This window comes from Chiloscyllium punctatum, chromosome 4 (assembly GCF_047496795.1).
Source record: "Chiloscyllium punctatum isolate Juve2018m chromosome 4, sChiPun1.3, whole genome shotgun sequence".
Taxonomy (NCBI): Eukaryota; Metazoa; Chordata; class Chondrichthyes; order Orectolobiformes; family Hemiscylliidae; genus Chiloscyllium; species Chiloscyllium punctatum.
This window is the reverse complement of record NC_092742.1, coordinates 96,484,094-96,497,566: the sequence shown is the minus strand read 5'-3', so window position 1 is coordinate 96,497,566 and position 13,473 is coordinate 96,484,094.

Genomic DNA, 13,473 nt, shown 5'->3' with positions numbered 1-13,473 from the left:
ACACACACACACACAGACACGCACACACACACACACACAGACACACACACACACACTCACACAGACACACACTGTCTCACACACACACATACAGAAACAGTCACACACACAAACACAAAAACACACCACACAAATACACACACATACAGACACAGACAGTGACAGACAGACACACAAAAACACAACACAAACACACACACACACAAACACATAGAAACACGGACACACACACATAGAGAAACACACACACACACACACACACACACTCGGTCGCACACAGACATGCACACACACAGTTCCTCACTCTCTCTCTCTCTCTCAAATCCCACAAAACGTCTCGATCACATTGCAGCCTGTAACTTGCTCTCAGGCATCAGTTATTTGAAATATAAATAATATCAGAATGCCCTGAGGTATTATTCTGTATATAAACTAGTTCGGGTCCTGCGATTAGATTCCAATCTGTAAGTCACACCTGTGTATCCATTACTCTGTGTGTAAATCACCCTTAACCCCTCGATTTCCCGATCCACAATATGTGTTATCTGTCTTTCCTTTTATTTCCCCACAAACATGAATCACGTGTCACCACATTTTTTTGTTATATTTCGTCTGTGAATATTTCTTATGATGTAGACAATAAAATAAATGACATGGTGATGTGAAGCACATTCTGTCACACTCAGTATCTTCATGTTGCAATATTATTATATCCAGTCAGAACCCTGCCCTCACACAGGGGAAAAATGTCACTGGGTCTGGAAGTGTGGACTGGCCTGGGAACGGGGAGTTTAACATGTCACTGAGTTCATTTGGAATTCTCTGCCACAAACAGATATTTCTCCACATTATATTCCATCTGCTGATTACTTGTCCACTCAGTGAAGCTGCCTCTATATCTGTTTGGAGCCTCTTTGGTCATCCCTACCACTTTCTCTCTAACCAAACATGGTCTTGCCAGTGAACTGAGAGACATCACAATTGTTCCCTTTCTTTAAATCATTGATATCGATTGGAAATGGCTGTGGCTTTAGCAGTGAGCCTTCGCACACCCCCTACTAGTCCCATCTCACCAAGCTGGAAGTGACCCTGTTTCCCATCCACCAGACAATTCTGTACGCTGCAGGACACAGTAAACACTGTTACACTCAGTGTGCAGTCTGACTGAACATGACAATGTTATAATATACAGTCAGAGAGCTGTCAGAGATGGGAGTGGTGAGAGGCACAGAGAGGAGCACAGAGACAAGCAGAGACAGAGAGAGACAGACAGGGACAGAGGGAGACAGGAAATAACAGACAGGGACTGAGAGGGAGAACTGTGAGGGCTCACCGAGCTGAATAGCTCCCTGAATGATGACACAATATTCAGATTAAAATATGATTCGGAGATGCCAGTGTTGGACTGGGGTGGACAAAGTTAAAAATCTCGCAACACCAGGTTATAGTCCAACAGGTTTAATTGGAAGCACACTAGCTTTCAGAGCGATGCTCCTTCATCAGGTGATTTTGGAGGGCTCCATCGTAACAGAATTTATAGCAAAAATTTGCAGTGTGATGTAACTGAAATTATACATTGAAGAATTGATTGTCTGTTAAGCCTTTCATCTGTTAGAATACAGTGATAGTTTCACTTCTTTCATGTGTAAATCACAAAACCCTTTTTTATTAAAGTTGCATTCTCGGGTTAGCTGTTAACAATGGTGATAGCTAGACAATATGTGGAAGGTGTTAGCCCCCTGCAATGGTCTACAAATTTTCAGGTTGTTAAACGTACGTATTACTGATACTGGAGAAGAACAGCAAGGCTCCTGCATTTCCCTATTCCCATCCCAGGGGGATCATGGGAACCCATCAGTTGTCCTCCCAATATTTGGTGACAGCATCACATGAGCTTTCAGTTATTTATGTACAAGGGATTGGACAATAATGTTTCATAACTCAATAAGTACAAGAATACAGGAGGACTTGTCCCAATGATACAAGGCTCCACACACACACACACACACAGACACCCGTACTAAGGGATATAGAATGACATAATAATTTTGGGATTTCCCAACATTAAAGCTCCATTAAACAATCTCTGGGTTTCAGATTAACACAGGACCTTCAGACATTTGGGTCAGACTGAAGACTCACCTCTCCCCAACAATGAGAGGCTCCTCTATCACACATCGCATTGGAATCTCATCCTCACTGTCCCATCTGTCCCTGTAACAATTCACTCTCCAGTCCATTATAATTCCATCTCACTCTGTCTGGAATCAATGTGACGGTGCTGCTCCCACTGCTTTCTGGAGACTTACAGCACACAGTGAGAAAATAGTTCTCATCACCTCTGTCTAAAAGGGTGACCTTTACAGGGACAGCAGGTGATAAATAGTCAGTTGTACATCAGATCAATGTCATCACTTGATGTCCATCTGTAAAATGGATTGATGTTCATTTTGGGAGGGATTGGAAGAGAGAGGCATCATTTTATTGAAATGGAGAGAGTTTGAGGAACTGAGCTACAGAAGGATTCAGGTGCCCTGGGACATGAATCACAGGTCCTGACGTGCAGACACAGAGGGAGAAACACTCAGAGACACAGACAGAGACACAGTCATACATTTGCACACACATTTCCAGACAGACACATACACAGACACACATATACATTCCTCACAGGTCTCAGGTCAGAAAGTTTACTCTTAATGAGTTTGAAAATGAACATCAATCCATTTTACAGATGGACATCAAGTGTTTACATCGATCTGATGTACAAATGATCATTTGTTTATTGTGGAAATGATTATGAGTTTATCAAAGAGATTCACCTTTTCCCCGACGATAGGCTGATGCACATCATGTGATTGTTCCACTTTTTCATCAACCTTTCAGTGGTAAAAGCTGGGAAGTAGCAAATTGACACAAACTGTGTTAAAGTTGGTTACACTCAGGGCAGTGTCACTTCCTGCTCATAGACTCTGTATGTGCCTGTATGTTTGTTTTGGCACATGTCTGTGTTTTTGCATGTGTGTGTGTCTGTGAGCCTGTATACATATGTGGATAAGTGTGTCTATATATGTGTGCATCTGTGTATGTGTCTGTCTGGAAATGTCTGTGCATGTGTATGACTGTGTCTCTGAGTGTTTCTCTCTCTCTGTATCTGCATGTTAGTCGATCTATATCTGACTATCTCTGTGTGTTTGTAGGTCTGTGTGTTAGTGTATGTTAGTGAGTGTGTGAGTGTGAGTTTCTATGTTTGTGGCTATCCCCATGTCTGTATCTCTGTGCAATGGTCTCTCTCTTATTTTAGGGGTGAATCCATTGAAATTGAGTTAAACCTCCTATCTCTCTCTTTCCTCCACTCTCTCTCCTTCTGTCTCTCTCTCTCTCTCTCTCTGTCTATTCCTCGTGTGTTTAATGTGATACAATGCTGATGGCCACGTTGATGTGTATTTCTATGTGTGTTTCTGTGTGTGTGTGTGTGTGTGGGTGTGTGTCCACGTCTGCCTGCATTGGGACACACTTTTTCCTGGAGGAAGTAAGAATGAACAAAAGAAAAAATCTCTGGCACATCTCCGTGTACTTCATACTGTGTGTCTCACATCTGCCAGCTCACAGTCAATGGGCACGTCGTGTGATAAAGTTAGGGAGAGGGTTAGGGTTAGGGTTAGTGCTAGCATTAGGGTTAGTGTAAGGGTTAGACTCAGGGTTGGGGTAGTTTAGGTTTTGGGTTAGTGTTAGTGTTAGGGTTAGAGTTAGAGATAGGTTTATGGTTAGGGTTAAGGATAGAAGGATTAGCTTAGTGTTTGGATTAGGGTTAGGGTTAGGTTTCGAGTTTGTGTCAAGGTTAGTTTTTGGTTTAGCATTCGGATTAGGGTTAGAGTGATGGTTAGATGCCTGGTGCACAGCATTGAGGTTAGGGTTAGTGTTCGGGTCAGTTTTTAGGTTAGGGTTAGGGTTCGGGTCAGTGTTAGGGTTAGAGTTATGGTTAGGGTTTGTGTTATGTTCCGTTTTTGGGTTAGGGTCAGTTTTTGGTTAAGGTTAGGCTTAGGGTTAGTGTTAGAAGCCTGGGTTAGGGTTAGAGTTATGGTTATGGTAAGAAGGGTTAGGGTTAAGGTTAGGGTTTTGGTTAGGGTTCGTGTTAGAAGCCTGGGGCCCAGCATTGAGGCTGTCTGACGCATGCCACTGAGTGCCAGATACCTGCTCCCCATCCAGCAGCTGGAAATAACTGGCAACATGTGATTTGTGGGGAAGATAACAAGGAACATGAAAGATAACCGTACCCTTAACTCTAACCCTACCCCTAATCCAGAACCAAACCCTAACCCGATACCAAATCCCAGCTCTAACCCTAAACCTACCCCAACCTTAGCCCTAGGCCTGAATTAGCACGCTAGCCGTAACCCTAACCCTAAACCTAACCCTTGTGCTAACCCAAAACCCATGCCTCACCTTTACCCTTGCCCTATCTCCAACCCTATCCCTAACCCTAGCCCAAATTCTAACCCTAACCCTGTCCCTAAACCTAACCTTAGCCCTAACACAAACCATAACTCTAACCCAACTCCTAACTCTAACCCTAGCCATAACCGTAACCCTAACCCTAACACAAGCCATAACAGAACCCCTCATTCTAAACCTCGCCCTAAATCTAATCTGAGCCCTAAATCTAACCCTAGTACTAACCCTAATTCTAACTCTAACCCGAGCTCTGACCCTAGCCCTAATCCTAACCCTAGCCCTAACCCTATATCAAACACTAACCATAACTATAATCCTAGCCCTAACTCTAAGCCTAGCCTGAACCCGAAACCTAACCCTAAACTGATCCCCAACCCTCGCGTTCACCTAACCCGAAACCTATCCCAACTCTAAACCTCATCCTAGACCTAAACCTAACCCTAACCTGAACCCGAACCCGAACCCTGAGACTGACATTAACCCTCACCCTAACCCTTACCCGAGACCTAACCCTTACCCTAGCCCTAACCCTTACACTAGCCTTAATCCCAACCCTAAATCTAACCCCAGCCCTAAACCAAACACTAACACATGCACTAACCCTAACACTAATACAATCCCTAAACCTATCCCTAAACCTAACCCTAAAACCAGACGTAAACCTTGCCTTAACCCTAAACCTCGCCTGAACTCTAACCCTAGACGTAACCCTAACCCTCACCTTAACCCTATAACTAACCTAATCCTAGCCCTAACCCTAACACTAACCCTTACCCTCACCCTAGCCCTAACCATAACCTTAACCCAGCCCTAACCCTAACTCCAACCCTAACCCTAGCCCATTTCCTAACCCGAGCCCCAACTCGAACCTAGCATGAACCCTAACTTTAACTCTAAACCTAATCCTAACCCGATCCCTAAACCTAGGCATAACCCTAACCCTACCGCTAACTCTAACCATCACCCGAACCATCACCCTAAATCTCCACCGAGACCTAACACTCACCCTAGACCTAACACTGTCCCTCACCCTAACGTTCGCCTTAGCCCTAATCCTAACCCTAACCCTAACCCTAACCCTGACCCTAACCCTAACCATGGCCCTAACCCTAATCCTAATGCTAACACTGGCACTAACACTTACCCTAACCCTATCCCTAACCCTAACACTAACCCTGGCCCTAACCCTAACCCTAACACTAACACTGACCCTAACCCTAACCCTAACCCTAACCCTAGCCCTAATCCTGAGCCTGACACTAACCCTCATCCTAACCCCCACCCATTACCGAGCCCTCACCTTATGCCTAAGCCTTATCCTAGTCTAGATCTTAACCGTAAATCTATCCGTAACCTTAAAGCTTACACGTACACTATCTCTAACCCTAACATTAACCCTAGCCGTAACCTACCCCTAACCCTATCACTAACCCTCGCACTAATCCTAATCCTAACTTTAACCCTAAACCTAAGACTCATCCAAGCACAAACATTAAACATAACACTAACCCTAGCACTATCACTAACCCTATCCCTAACTCTAATCCGTGGCCTAACTCGAACCCTAGCCCACACCCGAAGCTTAACCCTAACCCTAACCTTAGCACTAACATAATCCCAAACCCTAAGCCTAACCCAAGCCCTAACTCTAAACCTAGCTCTAACCTTAACCCTAATTCTAACCATGACCACATCCCTATACCTAAACCAAACCCTAGTTTTCAAACTAACATTATCCCTAATCGTAACACTAACCCTAACCCTATTCCAAAGCCTCACCCTAGCATTAACCTGAACCTTAATGCTAACCATAACCGTAAAACTAACCCTCGCTCTTATCCTAATGTTAACCCTAACCCTAACTCTTACCCTAACCTCAACCCTAATGCGAACTCCAGCCATAATCCTAAACCTAGCCCTAACCCTAACACTCACCCTAATCCGAACCCTATCCCTAAACCGAGCCCCAACCCTAACCCTAACTCTAACACCAACTCTATCTCTAAAGCAACCCCAACCATTACCCTAATTCTAACACCAAACCTAACTCTAACGCTAGCCCTAACTCGAACCCTAGCTCTAACCCTAACCCTACCCTGCCCCACTAAACATAGCCCTAGCCCTAATCCTAACATTATCCTTAAACCTAACCCTAATCCTATTCCTATCCCTATCCCTAAGTCTAACCCTCGCCCGAACTCTAAACATAACTCCAACTCTAGACCTTACTCTAACCTTAACCCTATCTGTAATCCGAGCCCTAACTCTAAACTAAGGCCTAACTCCATCCCAAGCCCATCCCTTAACCCTAATCCTAACCATGACCCTAACCCTAACCCTAGCCATAAACCAAAACCTAACCCTATAGTTTGCCCTAACGCTAACCCAAGCCCAAATCATAACCCGAACTCAAACCATACTCCTAAACCTAACCCTAGCCCTAAACCTAAAATTAAATCTAATCCAAGTCCCAGCTCTAGCCCTAACCCAAACCTGCATCCTAACACTCTCCTTAATCCTAGCCCTAACTCTAACCCTAACCCTGATCCCTAACCCTCGCCTGAACAGGAAACCTAAACTTAATCCTTGCCCTACCCCTATACCTATCAGTAATCCTATAACTAAACCGCACCCTAACCCTAACCCTAACCATAACCTGAGACCTATCCCTAACTGGCATCCTCACGCTAAACCTAACCATAATCCTAACCCTAAACCTAACCCTATTCATCGCTCTAACTCTAGCCCTAACTCTAACCCTAGCCCAAACACTAAATCTTTCCCTAACCCTTACCATATCCCTAACCCTCGCCCTAACTCTCACCCTAGGTCACCTCCATTGCAAGCCCAAACCCTAGCCCGAAACCTAACCCTAACCCTAGCCTGAACACTATCCCTAACAATAAACCTAACCCTAGACCTAACTCGAACCCTAAAGCTCAGATTAATCCTAACCCTAGCCCTAACACGAAATCTCACCCTAGCCCTAACCCTAATCCAAATTCTAACACTAACCCCATTCCTGCCCTAAACCTAACCCTAGAACTAACTCTAAACCTAGACTTAACCCTAATTCTAACCTGATCCCTAACCATAACCCTATCCCTAACTCTAACCCTAGCCTTAATTCTAACCCTAACCAGATCCCTAAACCTAACCCTTGCTCTAAAACTAACCATAACTCTAACCCATGTCCCAGATCCAACTCTAGCCATAACCCTAACCCTAACACTTGCCCTAGCTCTAAACCTAGCCCTAATTTGTACATTAACCCTAAGCCTAACATGAACCCTAAGCCTAATTCTAACTCTGACCCCATCCCTATCCCTAAACCCAACCCTAGCCTTAATCCTAAAACTATCCCTAATACTAACCCTAAACCTATTCCTCATAAAAATCCTAACCCAAGCCCTAACCCAAACCCTATGTCTAAACCCAGTCCTAAACCCAAGCCTAAACTAACACTACCCCTAACACTAACCCTAGCCCTAGCCCTAACCCTACCGCTAACTCTAGCCCTAACTCGAACCCTAGCCCTAAGCCAAAGTCTAACCCCAATTCTAACTGTAACCCCATCCCTTTCCCTAACTCGAAGCCTAGCCCTAACCCTAACTTGAACCCGAGTCTGAACCCTAAGCCTTTCACTAACCCTCATCCTAACCCTCACCCAAGACCTCACCCTCACCCTAGCCCTAACCCTTACCCGAGCATTAGCCCTTACCCGAAACCTATCCTGAACCCAAGCCCTATCACTAACGCTAACACAAACCCTCACCTTAACCCTATTCCTGAACCGAAACAATAACCCTAACCCGAGACTTAACTCTAACCTAGCCCTTACCAAACCTTCACCCTTGCAATTTGAGAGGGAGAGGGTACAAACGGAAGTGACAATATTTCTGTTGAATAAAGGAAATTATGGAGCTATAAGGAAGGAGCTGGCCAAAGTTCAATGGTGCAATACCATAGCAGGGATGACAGTGGAGGAGCAATGGCCGATTTTTCTGTGTATAATGCAGAAGTTACAGGATCAGTTCATTCCAAAAAGGAAGAAAGATCCGAGGAGGAGGCAGGGATGGCTGTGGCTGATGAGGGAAGTTAAGAAACATATAAAGTTAAAAGAGAAAAAGTATAAAGTAGCAAAGATAAGAGGGAAAACGGAGGACTGGGAAGCTTTTAAAGAACAGAAGGTGACTAAGAAGGAAATACGCAGAGAAAAAATGAGGTATGAAGGTAAACTGTCCAAAAATATAAAGGAAGACAGTAAAAGCTTTGTTAGGTATGTGGAAGGCAAAATAATGGTTAAGACTTAAACTGGGCCCTTGAAGACAGAAACAGGGGAATATATTATGGGAACAAAGAAATGGCAGAAGAATTGAATTGGTACTTCAGATCTGTGTTCACTGGGGAAGACACAAGCAATCTCCCTGAGGTAACAGTGGCTGAAGGACCTGAACTTAAGGGAATTTATATTTGCCAGGAATTGGTGTTGAGAGACTGTTAGGTCTGAAGGTTGATAAGTCCCCGGGGCCTGATGGTCTACACCCTAGGGTACTGAAGGAGGTGGCTCAAGAAATCATGGATGCGTTGGTGATTATTTTCCAGAGTTCGATAGATTCAGGATCAGTTCCTGCGGATTGGAGGGTGGCTAATGTTGTACCACTTTTTAAGAAAGGTGGGAGAGAGAAAGCAGGAAATTATAGACCAGTTAGTCTGACCTCAGTGATGGGAAAGATGCTGGAGTCTATTATAGAGGATGAAATTACGACACACCTGGATAGTAGTAACAGGATAGGTCAGAGTCAGCATGGATTTATGAAGGGGAAATCATGCTTGACAAATCTTCTGGAATTTTTTGAGGATGTAACTCTGAAGATGGATGAGGGAGATCCAGTAGATATAGTGTAACTGGACTTTCAGAAAGCTTTTGATAAAGTCCCACACAGGAGGTTAGTGAGCAAAATTAGGGCGCATGGTATTGGGGGCAAAGTACTAACTTGGATTGAAAGTTGGTTGGCTGACAGGAAGCAAAGAGTAGTGATAAATGGCTCCATTTCGGAATAGCAGGCAGTGACAAGTGAGGTACCGCATGGATCAGTGCTGGGACCGCAGCTTTTTACAATATATATTAATGATATAGACGATGGTATGAATAATAACATTAGCAAATTTGCTGATGATACTAAGCTGGGTGGCAGGGTGAAATGTGAGACCACATCTGGAGTACTGTGTACAGTTCTGGTCTCCAAATTTGAGGAAAGACATTCTAGCTATTGAGGGAGTGCAGCGTAGGTTCACGAGGTCAATTCCTGAAATGGCGGGACTACCTTATGGTGAAAGACTGGAGCGACTGGGCTTGTATACCCTTGAATTTAGAAGACTGAGAGGGGATCTGATTGAGACATATAAGATTATTAAAGGATTGGGCACTCTGGAGGCAGGAAACGTGTTTCCGCTGATGGGTGAGTGCCGAACCAGAGGACACAGTTTAAAAATACGGGGTAGACCATTTCGGACAGAGATGAGGAGAAACATCTCTGGAGAAACAACCCGTGGTGGCACAGTGGTATGGGCGGCACGGTGGCACAGTGGTTAGCACTGCTGCCTCACAGCGCCTGAGACCCGGGTTCAATTCCCGCCTCAGGCGACTGACTGTGTGGAGTTTGCACGTTCTCCCCGTGTCTGCGTGGGTTTCCTCCGGGTGCTCCGGTTTCCTCCCACAGTCCAAAGATGTGCAGGCCAGGTGAATTGGCCATGCTAAATTGCCCATAGTGTTAGGTAAGGGGTAAATGTAGATGTAGGGCTATGGGTGGGTTACGCTTCAGTGGGGCGGTGTGGACTTGTTGGGCCGAAGGGCCTGTTTCCACACTGTAAGTAATCTAATCTAATCTTCACCCAGAGAGTGGTGGCTGTGTGGATTGCTCTGCCCCAGAGGGCAGTGGAAGCCCAGTCTCTGGATTCATTTAAGAAAGAGTTGGATAGAGCTCTCAAAGATTGTGGAATCAAGGGTTATGGAGATAAGGCAGGAACAGGATACTGATTAAGGATGACCAGCCATGATCATATTGAATGGTGGTGCAGGCTTGAAGGGCAGAATGGCCTACTCCTGCACCTATTGTCTATTGTCTATTGTCTATTCCTCTTGTGTTTAAAGTTATACAATGCTAATGGCCACGTTGATGTGTATTTCTATGTGTGTCTCTGTGTATGTGTGTGTGTGTGTGTGGGTGTGTGTCCTCCTCTGCCTGTATTGGGACACACTTTGTCCTGGAGGAAGTTTGAATGGAATGAAAGAAAAAGTGATGATCAAAAACTTTGCGTCTCTCTCTCTCTCTCTATCTCTCTCCTGTCTGTCCATCTTCTGTTAAAGTGATACATTGCTACTCTCTGCTGGTCGACCTGTGCCACTGCAGAAGTGGCAGATATTCTTTTGCTGAGAACCAGTTCCTGTGAATCTCTCAAGTTGCACAGTTGCTTCATTCTTCAAACAACGTCTTTGGAGAAACAGAGCAGTTCTGTCCAAGCTCATGTGATGTTGCCCCGAGATATGAGCAGAAGGAAATGAGCAGGGCCAATGCTAGTCTCACCCCCTCCACTCTGTGTGTCTCTGTGTGTCTCTGTGGAGAGACAAAGAAACTGCAGATGTTGGAATCCAAGGTAGACAAGCAGGAAGCTGGAAGAACACAGCAAGCCAGGCAGCCTCAGGAGGTGGAGAAGGCAATGTTTTGGGTGGAACCCTTCTTCATGACTGGATGCGGGGGTAGGGGGAGTGGCAGAAAAAGGGGGATGGGGGATGATTTGGGTGGGGAGAGGGGGCGGCGTGGTGAGGTAGTGATGGGTGAACACACGTCGAGGGTACAGCTTGGTTAGTCGATCGGATGAATGAACCCTGTTGGTAGTTGGAAGGAAGATTCTTACTGAACAATCTGGCTACATGCGGCAGCTTTTGAGTACCTGCATCAACACCTGTATTTATGCAGTGACCCAGACTAAATTCAGAGAGCAGCTGAAAAATGCAGCCAAATACCCATTCATTGTAATTGGTAGGTTATTGAAATGATTAAACTGTTTTAAGTAAATCCAGAGCTGTCTTTTTTATCACTGTCTCCAGTCACATGACTTCTTCCCTATTTCACGTCAGTGCAATTCATCAGCAAAAATAAAATGGTGGACTAAGAGTAGCATGGATCCTGAGATTGGAAGCTTACTACTAGATTTCTTAAAGTTATTTTATTTCAGTAGTATAAGGTTCTTACTTCGATTCATTTTGGTTCTTTCAAAGTCAAAAATGCAAGAAGGAAACAAGAAAAGTGCATTATTTTTCAAATGGAATTGTACTTTTGGAGATTTCGGAGAGGACTACACATGGACAGTTCAAGCTTTCTTTTCTCAATAATTCACTAAAAAAATTATACACGTAGAAGTAGAGTTTTAACTTAACAGTTCGAAAGAGATTTCTTTTAACTTACTGAAGAAAGTTGTTATTTTGAACAGAGTTCTGTTTACAGAGTTTGTGCAGTGGTCTACACGTGGATGGTTCTGGAGTGAGTTTTGTTTTTAATCAGAGGATTGAAAGCTGTCCGCTGGACGACTTGAGGAGGAGTCATTTTTAATTCATTTGATCAGCTAAGCTCAATAAAATCAGAAGATTTATATGTTTGATTTATTTCATTGTTTGCTTGCTTAATAGATCAGGAAAGTAAGTTTATTTTATATATAAGGTGCTACTGAAAGTGACTTCATTTTCGACTTGATGTCATTGAAAGCATACATGAGACAGAGAGTCAGATGTCTGGTAGAATTGGGACATTTGTTGCACACCAGGATCAGTCAGGGAGATGGGTGACTCTCAGGAAAAGGTAAGAAGCGAGTTCAAAAGTCTCCTGGAGCTTTTCTTCTCTCAAGCAGATATTCCGTTGTGGGTCCTGTTGAAAGGGATAGTCTCCCAGAAGAAAACAGAAGAGACAGTCAGAACTTGGGCATGAAGAGTGGATCTTATGTGAGGCTGGGTTTGACTAAATTTGAAAGAGTAATTGTTATCGGGGACTCTCCTATCAGGGGCTTAGACAGAAGATTCCACAGCAGTGAGCATGAATCTAGGACAGTATGTTGCTTTCCTGGTGCTGGGAGTAAGATTAGATGACTTACAGTGTGGAAACAGGCCCTTCGGCTCAACAAGTCCACGCCGACCCGCCAGCCACCCATACCCCTAACCTAACGCTACGGGCAATTTAGCATGGCCAATTCACCTGACTTGCACATCTTTGGGCTGTGAGAGGAAACCCACACAGACATGGGGAGAACGTGCAAACTCCACACAGTCAAGTCGCCTGAGGCAGGAATTGAACCCGTGTTTCCAGCACTGTGAGGCAGCAGTGCTAACCATTGTGCCACTGTGCCACCCACTAAACATTTCAAAACATCTCAAAACATTCGGAGCATATTGTTCAAAGGGAGGGTGAAATGCCAGAAGATATTGTACACATTGGTAGGAGCGACATACTTATGGAAAAGCTTAAGGCCTCAGAGAGTATATAAAAGAGGTTTGGTAGAAGATTTTAAAAAAAGAAACTCAAAAGTAGCAATCTCTGGTGTCAAACTCAAATGAGGGAAGGAATAAAAGAATAAAGGAATAACGAATAAAGAATCAATAGCTGAAGAGGTGGGGTGATGTTCAGGGATTGAGGTTCTTGGATCTTTGGGATCTCTTCTGGGGCAGAAAAGACTTGTTCAAAAAGGATGGTTTCAGCTGAACTGGAAAGGGACTAATATCTGAGTGGGGAGATTTGCTCATTTTATTCAGGGACAATGTAAACTATTGGTGATGGCGGGGTGGGTTGGGGGTGGTGATGGTGGGGAATGGAGGGATCCCCATTCGCAGAGAAAATAGAAAGATTGATGATGGTTCTGAATCTGAAAAGAACAACTTAATTAGAAAAATACACACAAGAGCAAGTCAGAGAATGGTTTAACACTGAAGAATTAAATTGCATTTATTTCAGTCCAAGAGGTGTTACA